Consider the following 10595-nt stretch of genomic DNA (forward strand, 5'->3'; position numbering starts at 1 on the left):
CTTCCTGGCAAAATTTTAAAGAGATAAACATCTATTTTTGTTTAAACAGCCACTAAAAAAATCAGATGGAAGCTTTCCAGGTTGAAAGGATAAAGAATGCATGAGTAGTGCAAATTGGTAAATGAATGCACGTTAGAAAACTTCTGATGTTTGCCTCTGCGATTTTAACCACAGCTCAGTATTTTGCGGGATTAAATAATAAGTCTTCAAAGAATAAATTCTATCTAGATGATAGAATCATCCAAAAAGTAGATTAACAGTATGTTTTTAAAAAATCAAACAATAAAATCCTTAGAAACAATTCTAAATTGAAATATCAAATATTTGCTTTTGAAATTTGTTTTAGTTAAATGCTGTAGTACTAGAAATTATATTACTGGTTTGAAAATGGCTCTAAGAAAACTACTGTTACTTAGTCTTTACATAGCACTTCTAGAATAGTATGTTTTTGAAGTGTTTTTCCTTTATAGGTATTTTACTGTTATATAAGCATTACTGCTTTTTAGCCCAGCTTCTCTTAGAATCTGTGCACATAGTATGTCAAATTTTTCTCTCAGGAAACAGTGTTACTTACAAAACTTACAGTTTTTCTTCTTTATGCAAGTGAGCCTTTAAAGCAGGATTTTGCAATTCACTATCATTTTGTAAAATATAGGGGGAGTGAATGCTTTATATTTAGTGTAAAGAATTTACTAAATAAGAAAATTTTTGTTAATTATTGAGATGTAAGATCACATGAATGTCAGTCACTGATAGCTATTAAATGTGTCATTATTGGATTTTATAGCTCTCACATTTATAATTCCTATTGATAATAATCTTTATATCACTGCATGACTCTTCAGAATTTCCCAGAGCAAGTAAACTGATGTTTAATCTTGCGGATCCTATATTGTTCCAGTAACATTCAGTGAGCCTTGCACTGAAACAACCATAAGGTACTTCTGTGCTCCTGTCTCATCTCATTCCACATCTCTCCAGCCAATTCACAATTCTTAGAAGATGAGAATGGCAGGAGATTTTAATTTTCAGTTACAAAACAGAGGTTGAGAGTACTAAACTTTTTTTCTATATACTGTTCCTGGTTAAGTAGAATCATATACTGATAATTTTCAGTTGTATGATTGACACAATGATTGGCAAATAAACCAAACAAGTACAGTGTTCAAACTATTCCTACACCTAAACTGACATGAATTTTTGTAGAAGATGATTGGAGAAGAGTAGTCAGAGATTATGAAATGTAATCTGGGCCAACGGTGCAAGAGTGCCTGGCTCTGAGGGTCCCAAACCAAATTTCACCAGTTGTTATTGACAAAATCCAAAGGCAGGAAGACAACCATAGTGAAATGAGAAAGGAGTATGTTTCAGTGAGGTCAACATCAGGAAGTCACTGAACTACTATCCCAAAGCTGTCTCCAAAGTGCTGAAAATATTTCTGGGCTTATATAAGGACTATAAGGGACAAAGGTTAGTGGGTCCATGCAGGGAGAAGTAAAGGTCAGGTCCATCATTTTCTTGGCGTCAAACATGTAGGGTCTTGCTGACATCAGGGCAGTCGTTATTGCTTGAGGTGGCAGTTTTGGTTTCCATCACGGGATGCTTTGTCCTTGGAGTCTTTTGCTTCAGTTAAAAGATAAGCTGGAAAGAAGAAACTAATCAGTTAGAAAGTACAAACTGAGGTCAAAGTGCAAGTAAAATCCCCTATCATGGTTACTTTACCAAAAATTATTTTAATGAAATATCAAGTAAATTTGAAATACTTTATTCCTGTCTTAAAAAAAAAAATCTCTAGGGGTGCCTCAGTGACACAGTCTGTTAAGCATCTGGCTCTTGACTTTGGCTCAGTTCATGATCTCAACGGTTCATGAGTTCAATCAGGCTCTGCACTGACAGTGTGGAGTCTCCTTGGGATTCTCTCTCTCCCTCTCTCTCTCTCTCTCTGCCCCTCCCTGACTTGTGTGCTCTCTTTCTCTCAAAATAAATAAATAAACTTTAAAAAACCATAAGAAAAATTTAAAAATTCTAAAATATTCACTAATTTCCTTTGAATCTTCTTGTTTAGAAACTTTTGTAACATGTATTGTTAAGGTTTATATGTGAGAAAAAAATTTACTAATGTACATATTTATAGATACATCTAATCTTGCACTTCATCATGGACTTTGTCCTTTGCCTCTTCTCTGACAGTCTTTCTGATTCACATACACAGGGGAAGTTGGGATTGCAGTCAAGATGTTTGGCAAAAAGCAGAAGTGCAGCAGCTGAAATACTACTGACTCTATGATGACCAGAATCTCCATTTCTCTGACCTTAGTAGTGAACTACTCTGAAACAAGGAGCGAGAAAGGTGGGTTGGCATTTAAATAAACAGCACATTCATTTTACATTGAAGTCTCTTGATTAACAGTAGAAGACATCACTCCTGAAAGCATCTGCGGTGTCAGTAATTCCATTAACAAAGAAGCCACTTTATTATCAACATACTGTAGATTCATTTTAATGTGTCATTTGCACTTCAAAGTCACATAACTTTTATTATGGTAAATCAATTAAAACTATTTCTCATGATAATTTATCTTCTGCAGAGTTTATCATCTCAGAGAATGCAATATTTCCCAATTTAACTTCCAAGACAAAAGTGATGTAATTTGAATGCCTTTTACTGAGCTTATTAAGCATAAAGATCACAGAAATTTCAAACCCTGAAAGATAACTGTTTCATCTATGTGATAAAATGGAAGCCACGTTTTTTTTGTAGCCTACTATAGGTAGTGGAGACAATATGCTAATTAGTAATATAACCTCATTTACTGATTTTCTATGTCTCCCATTCTAAAAGATAATCTAGTAAAAGCGGATAGTTTTCTCTGATATTACTTTTAAAGAGAACGTAAAGACTTATATAAAAACATTTTATTGAAGATTTGCAAAAGAACTGAATTTGAGGATGATACAGTCACCTGTTTTGTTACTTTTAACGACTTTGTGAGAGCATGCTTCAAAGATTTAATCCATATCTTATCTTTGAAAACTGCCAGTATTCTTTAACGTTCTTGAATATTTCTAAAATAAAGTTTTAATATCCATTTGCAGCCTGCAAAATATTTGTGTGGAAATGAGGAATTTTATGTTTTTCTAAGTTGAGTAATCTTCAAGGATATTTTCAAACACTTACCCATTTTATTGTAGTTTTATTGTACAATTGAATTGAACTAAAAATTCTATCAATAGAGATAGAAGATAAGATATTCATAATTTCTTTATGAGTGGCAATCAGAATATGTTAGCTAAGTACTGTATCAAGTACAGGGTATTTTACTTATTAATGCAATTTTAGTAAGGTGTGCTTTATTTTATGATAAAAATAAACAATTTAAATGACTCTTTTTTCTTCTGAGATATTTAAATTTCTTGAAAAACCTCATTAGAAACTGATGCATCATGCATTTCTTATCGTTGTCTCTAAATTCTCATTTTGGTTCTAAATGTTAAGAAATTTGTGCCTTACAAATCTATCTTTATCCATTCATTTAATCCCTGCAAGGAGATTGTTTATAGCATCTACAGGAGGAGTAGTACTTACAAAAATTAAGTTACTATACACTGTCAGAAACAGATAGTATCCTTAATTTCAGCATTTGTGATGGAAAATTAGAATCTAATATAAAAGAGAATTTTGCTTATAAAAATGAACAGAGAGTTTAATTAAGTTAATTATAATAACTCAATGCCTCCCACCATCCGAACAGTGCCTGAAGGACCCTTGGGTCTTGGCAGAATAATTTAGGCTCTGCTGATATTGTTGAAAATTATGAGGATTGAAACTGGAAAGGCCTAGTCTAAAACCTGATATATGCCCTGTGTTTGTTTTACTTAAAAATTTTACAATACCCCATAGCCGTTTGTTGTTTTTGGTGGTGGTGGTAGTAATGGTGAAATGATATTAATGTCAATTATTTTAAGGATATGATCTGTAAAGCATTTGGAATCCAGTAGTGTGCAAATCAAAAGAATTCTGCAAGTTTGACTATGATCCCTTACCCAGTCTTTGCCACTAACCTAGAGACTTATAACATCCCTGAACCTCATGGCTATGTATTCCAAATGAATTAGGATTCCACACCTAAGTGATCTTGAATTTGATCAGTCCATCCTTCTTTTTCTCTAACTACCATACAGTGTGACTGCAAAAATAGACACATAGCATCCAGAGGAAGATTTTCAAATGAACTAAATTTCAAGATAATGCAGTTATCTATTCTGATAGTTTTTAATGACTTTGTAAGAAATTACTTTGAGGACTCACATCTATTTTTTATCTTTGGAAACTGCCAGGATTTTTTCCTCCTTCATTATTGAATCTTTCTCAAATAAGAACTGAAAAGGTTTGTGTGGAAATGACAACTTTTGTGCTTTTGTAAATTGAATCCAAATATTCTGAATTGGTATCCACACTTTTACATAACATACCTCCAATATATTATATGTATATTTATTGATGTATAGAGCATATATATGAACTTTTATACTATGAACTTTTATACTAACATATTTAGAAAATTACATTGATATGAGCCACTAATAATAGTGGCTTAATATTATCAATAATTAATATCTCAAGGGAAAATATACACTTAAGGCAAGGCTACTAATACCTGTGGGTGTAAATCTACTTTTCAATTTGCTTTTCAGTTGCAAATCCTTTGAACTGATAACTTTGAATTATTTTGAACAGCTTGTTAGATATGGTCATGTCACAAATGTGTTGCCTCAAAATGAGGCAGACGAAGAGAGCTTTGAGCAATAAACTAACCAACTCTGCTATAACCTTGTTGCCCTTCTGTACTTAAATCATTGGGACTATCATCGATCCATATTTTGTAGACATCTTGTTTAGCTCACTTGTCCATCTTGTATGGGTTAGTTTAGTTAAAACTGGTTGATGATTAAGTAGCAAATCCATTTAATTATGGAAATACACATGGACTGTTGAGCAGTACACCAAACCCATGAGGATAGCTCCTTCATTGTGGAAATCCTGCTCTTCCAAACCTTCCATTATAAACACAACAGACATGAAATAAGACCTGAGAAAGCTTCCCATGTCAATTAATGCATGAAAAACTTAAACACCTTAGGGATTATCATTTTTAAAATAAAAATTAAAGATAAGTCGAGTGCTTGCTTCGGCAGCATGTGGACTAAAATCAGAATGATACAGAAAAGATTAGCATGGCCCCTACACAAAAATAACATGCCTGTCATTTGTGAAGTGTTTCATCCTTTTTCTCTTTCAAAAATAACTAAACATTAAAAAATAAAGATAAGGGGCGCCTGGGTGGCGCAGTCGGTTAAGCGTCCGACTTCAGCCAGGTCACGATCTTGCGGTCCGTGAGTCCGTGAGTTCGAGCCCCGCGTCAGGCTCTGGGCTGATGGCTCGGAGCCTGGAGCCTGTTTCCGATTCTGTGTCTCCCTCTCTCTGCCCCTCCCCCGCTCATGCTGTGTCTCTCTCTGTCCCAAAAATAAATAAAAAACGTTGAAAAAAAAAAATTTTTTTTTTAAAAAATAAAGATAAATAGAAATTGTAACATTTCTTCATATATCTATGTAGTTTATCTTGCACAACTCCTGGTGTGCTTTAGTTCTATTTTAGAGCTAAACCCTCAGATGCTGCTGTTTGAATGTTGTGATTTAGTTTTCTTCCTCCAGATACCAGCATACACATTATACACGTTCTCCCTTCCCCTGGGAGAATGATTTAACTTCTCTTTGTTAAACTTGGTCGAGAGTCATGATTTCAGTTTCTTGTGTTGAGCTCCATCTGTTTCCAATGCAAACATCTTCCAGAGAGACTCCCAACCAGAGGAGCTCTAAGGTGGAATTGGCTACTATTTGAAACCTTAAAAGTTTCCCTCTCTTCTTTTGAGAACCACACTGAAATCTTTCACAAGTTTTACTTTAACACCAGGGAAAAAGAGAGAGACCAAGATGGCAGAGCAGCGTGGAAGATTAGTGCAACAATCTGCATAATTTGAGCCACAGAACTCAGCAGGTACGTGGCAGGGAGAGGTGAACTGGGGGAGAGAGAAGCACTGGAGGGTAGGGAACTGTTTTTGTTTGTGGAGAGAGGACAGAGACATGGGGGAGAGTACAGGAAAAGCACTCCTGAAAGCAGCTAGAGAGAAAGAGAAAGAGTGGAAGCACCTACAAGGGTCTGAACAAGAAAAGTAAAATGAAGAAAGGAGAGGGTTTCAATACCATTAGGACTCTATAAACAGGGGGTGGCTCAGTCAGTTAAGTGTCCGACTTGGGCTCAGGTCATGATCTCACAGTCCATGAGTTCTAGCCCCACGTCAGGCTCTGTGCTGACAGCTCAGAGCCTGGAGCCTGCTTCGGATTCTGTGTCTCCTTCGGAGCCTGTGTCTCCCTCTCTCTCTGCCCCTCCCCTGCTCATGTTCTGTCTCTCTCTGTCTCAAAAATAAATAAAAACATTAACAAAATTTTAAAAAAGGACTCTATAAACAGGGGAGCAAAAAGTCAGAAATTCTGCAGCTCTAGTGGGAAGAGGGAATCCCCAGGAGCAGACAGCAAGGTCTAAGGGGTCCTTGGGCCACACAGAGAGAGGTGGTTCCCCAATTGGGAGGACACTTGGGAGAGGCCATGAAGCCGCCCCACAGGAAAAGGTCCCAGGGGACCCTGGAGAACAGCAAGTTTGCTGGTGTTGGAACAAGGACACTGGGGTGTAGTGAAACTTGGCACCAGTTGTGTGTTGTGATTTGCCATAATCTCCTGAACTGTTGCTGCTACACGATCACGGGAACTTTTGCTGGGGCAGGCTGGCACCCAGGGGCCCCTGCAGCAGCATGGTCACATGAGTGTTCCTGGGAGCAACCCAACACCCGACCATTGCTCAGTGAGACACTTCCACAGAGAATCAGAGCAGGCCTAAGCCACAGGGCCCTCAGAAGTGAGGGGTTTGGAAGCACAGCACCATCTGAGATAAAATTCGGGAGAGAGGTGCTGCCTGGCAGGCTGACAGCTTGGTCATGGACAGTGTAGAAGCGGGAAGTGGACAGAAGCCAGAGACAAAGGAGGAGTACCTGATGGACAGTGGATAAGGGCAGAGTTCTGACGCTAAAGATTGGGAAGCTGGGTGATGTCATTTTCACCTCTCCTGCACCAGTGCATACACCTGTACAGTGCCACACTGATCCACATCAATAAGCTAAGCAGTGCCACCTAGTGGAGAAAGGAGCCATAACACCAAGTGCCATCCAACTGTGGCAACCTAGTCCTAGAGGATGACCACAGTTCTCTCCACTGGCTTAGTGTACAGACTATAAAGTGCTTCATAGTTTGACTTCTAGGAGAAAGTGGATGTAATTTCGTTTGGATTTTAATCTGTTTGCTGGTCTATCTATTCATGGTTTTTCTATTTTTCGTTTCTTATTCTTGGATACAGAAAGAAAAAAAATATTTTACATTTTTATAAAAAAATTAAATGTTTTCTTTCTTTTTTTCTTCTTTTTATTTCCCTTTTTTCTCTATATTATAAAGCTTCTGTCAACAACCACACCAAAACACACCTAGGATCTAGCTTCCTTTATTTGATTTTTTTGTGTTGTTTTTATTTTTTTAATTTTAATTTTTTATTTTATTACTTGTTTCTCTTCCTCCAAAATGATGAAAAGAAGGAATTCAACCCCAAAGGAAAGAACAGGAAGAAATGACAGCAGGGATTTAATCAACACAGATATAAGCAAGATGTCTGAACTAGAATTTAGAATCATGATAATAAGAATACTAGCTGGGTTTGAAAACAAGCATAGAATCCCTTTCTGTGGAGATAAAAGAAGTAAAATCTAGTCAGGATGAAATTTAAAATGTTGCAACTGAGATACAATCTTAAATGCATGCTATGGCAGCCAGAATGGATGAAGCAGAACAGCGAATCAGCGATATAGAAAAAAAAATTATGGAGAATACTGAAGCAGAAAAAAAAAGGGAACCTAAGACAAAGGAGCATGATATAAGAATTAGAGAACTCAGTAACTCATTAGAAAGGAATAACATCAAAATCATAGGAGTCCCAGAAGATGAAGAGAAAGAAAAAGGGGTGGAAGGTGTATGTGAACAAATCATAGCAGAAAACTTTCCTAACCTGGGGAAAGAAACAGACATCAAAATCCATGAAGTACAGAGAACTCCCATTAGGTTCAACAAAAACCAACCATCAACAAGGCATATCATAGTCAAATTTACAAAATACACACGTACTGGGGAAGAATCATGAAAGCAGAAAGGGAGAAATGAGTCCTTAACCTACAAGAAAAGACAGGTCAGGTTTACAGCATACCTATCCACATAAACTTGGCAAGCCAGAGAGGAGTGACATTATATATTCAGTGTGCTGAATCATAAAAATATTCAACCAAGAATTCTTTTTCCAGCAAGGCTGTCATTCAAAATAGGAGAGATAAAGAGTTTTCCAGACAAACAAAAACTAAAGGAATTCATGACCACTAAACCAGCCCTGCAAGAAATTTTAAGGGGGACTCTCTGAGGGGAGAAAAGATGAAACAAAACAAAAAATACCAAAAGTAACAAAAGCTAGAAAGGTCCAGAGAACATCACCAGAAACTCCAATTCTACAGGTAGCACAATGGCAATAAATTCATATCTTTCAGTACTCTAAATGTCAATGGACCACGGATGCCTGGATGGCTCAGTGGGTTGAGCGTCCGACTTCAGCTCAGGTCATGATCTCATAATTCGTGGGTTTGAGCCCTGGGTCAGATTCTATGCTGACAGCTCAGAGCGTGGAGCCTGCTTTGGACTCTGTGTCTCCCTCTCTCTCTGTTTCTCCCCTGCTCTCACTCTGTCTCTCTCTCACTTGCTTAAAAATAAACAATGATTAAAAGAAAAAGATCAGTAAATGTCAATGGACTAAATGTTCCAATAAAAAACATACAGTAATGGAATGTATGAGAAAACAAGATCCATCTATATGCTATTTATAAGAGACCCACTTTAGACCTAAAGACACCTGGAGATTGAAAGTAAGGGGATGGAGAACCATGTATCATGCTAATGGTCACCAAAAGAAAGCTGGAGTAGCCATACTTATATCAGAAATCTAGATTTTAAAATGAAGACTGTAACAAGAGATTAAGAATGACATTATATCATAATTTAAGGGTCTATCCACCAAGAAGATCTAACAATTATAAACATTTATGCCCCCAACGTGATGTCCCAAATATATAAACAATCACAGACATAACAAAATTCATTGACAATAATTCCATAATAGTAAGGTACTTTACCCCACTTACAGCAATGGACAGAACATCTAAGCAGATAATCAACAAGGAAACAATGGCTTTGAATGACACACTGGACCAGATCGACTTAACAGATATATTCAGAATATTTCATCCTAAAACAGCAGAATATACATTCTTCTCCAGTGCAAATGGAACATTCTCCAGAATAGATCACACACTGGGACACAAATCAGCCCTCAACAAGTACTAAAAGATCGAGATCATACCGTGCATATTTTCAGACCACAATGCTATGCAAATCAAAGTCAACCACAGGAAAAAATTGGAAAGACAACAAATACTTGGAGATTAAAGAACATCCTACTAAAGAATGAATGGGCTGACAAAGAAGTTAAAGAAGAAATTGAAAAGTACATGGAAGCCAATGAAAATGATAACACCACAGTCCAATACCTATGGGACGCAGCAAAGGCGGTCATAAGACAGAATTAGATAGCAATCCGGGCCTTCCTAAAGAAGGAAGAAAGGTCTCAGATACACACTCTATCCTTACGCCTTAAAGAGCTGGAAAAATAATGCAGATAAAACCTCAAACCAGCAAAAGATGGGAAATAGCAAAGATTAGAGCAAAAATAAATGCTATCAAATCCAAATAAAAACAAAAAACAAACAAACAAAAAAACCAAAAGCAGTAGAACAGATCAATGAAACCAGGTGCTAGTTCAATGAAAGAATTGACAAAATTGATAAACCCTAGCCAGTGTGATCAAAAGAAAAAAGAAAGGAGCCAAATAAATAAGAATGAAAGAGGAGCAATCACAACCAAAACAGCGGAAATACAAATAATTCTAAGAGAATATTATGAGCAACTATATGCCAATAAATTGGACAATCTGAAAAAAATGGACAAATTCCTAGAAACATATACACTACCAAAACGGAAACAGGAAGAAATAGAAAATTAGAACAGACCCATAACCAGAAAAGAAATTGAATTAGTAATCAAAAATCTCCCAAAAAACAAGAGTCCAGGGCTAGATGGCTCTACAGGGGAATTCTACTAAACATTTAAAGAAGATTTAACACCTATTCTTTTGAGGCTGTTCCAAAAAATAGAAATGGAAGTAAAACTTCAAAACTCATTTTATGAGACCAGCATTACCTTTATTCCAAAACCAATGACCTTATTAAAAAGGAGAACTACAGACCAATTTCCCTGACGAACATGGATGCCAAAATTCTCAACAAGATACTAGCCAACCGGATTTAACAACACATTAAAAGAATTAATCACCACGATCAAGT

At 36.5% G+C, this 10595-nt stretch overlaps 1 non-coding gene across 1 annotated transcript; it reads left to right on the top strand.

Moving 5' to 3' along the window:
* The first annotated feature begins 5180 nt into the window (after nucleotides 1–5180).
* On the top strand, nucleotides 5181–5290 carry LOC128776655 (U6 spliceosomal RNA). The gene has a single exon (XR_008421829.1). It is a non-coding gene; the product is annotated as a U6 spliceosomal RNA (small nuclear RNA).
* The last annotated feature ends 5305 nt before the right edge of the window (nucleotides 5291–10595 follow it).

This window comes from Panthera pardus, unplaced genomic scaffold (assembly GCF_024362965.1).
Source record: "Panthera pardus isolate Hobbes unplaced genomic scaffold, ASM2436296v1 HiC_scaffold_1, whole genome shotgun sequence".
NCBI lineage: Eukaryota > Metazoa > Chordata > Mammalia > Carnivora > Felidae > Panthera > Panthera pardus.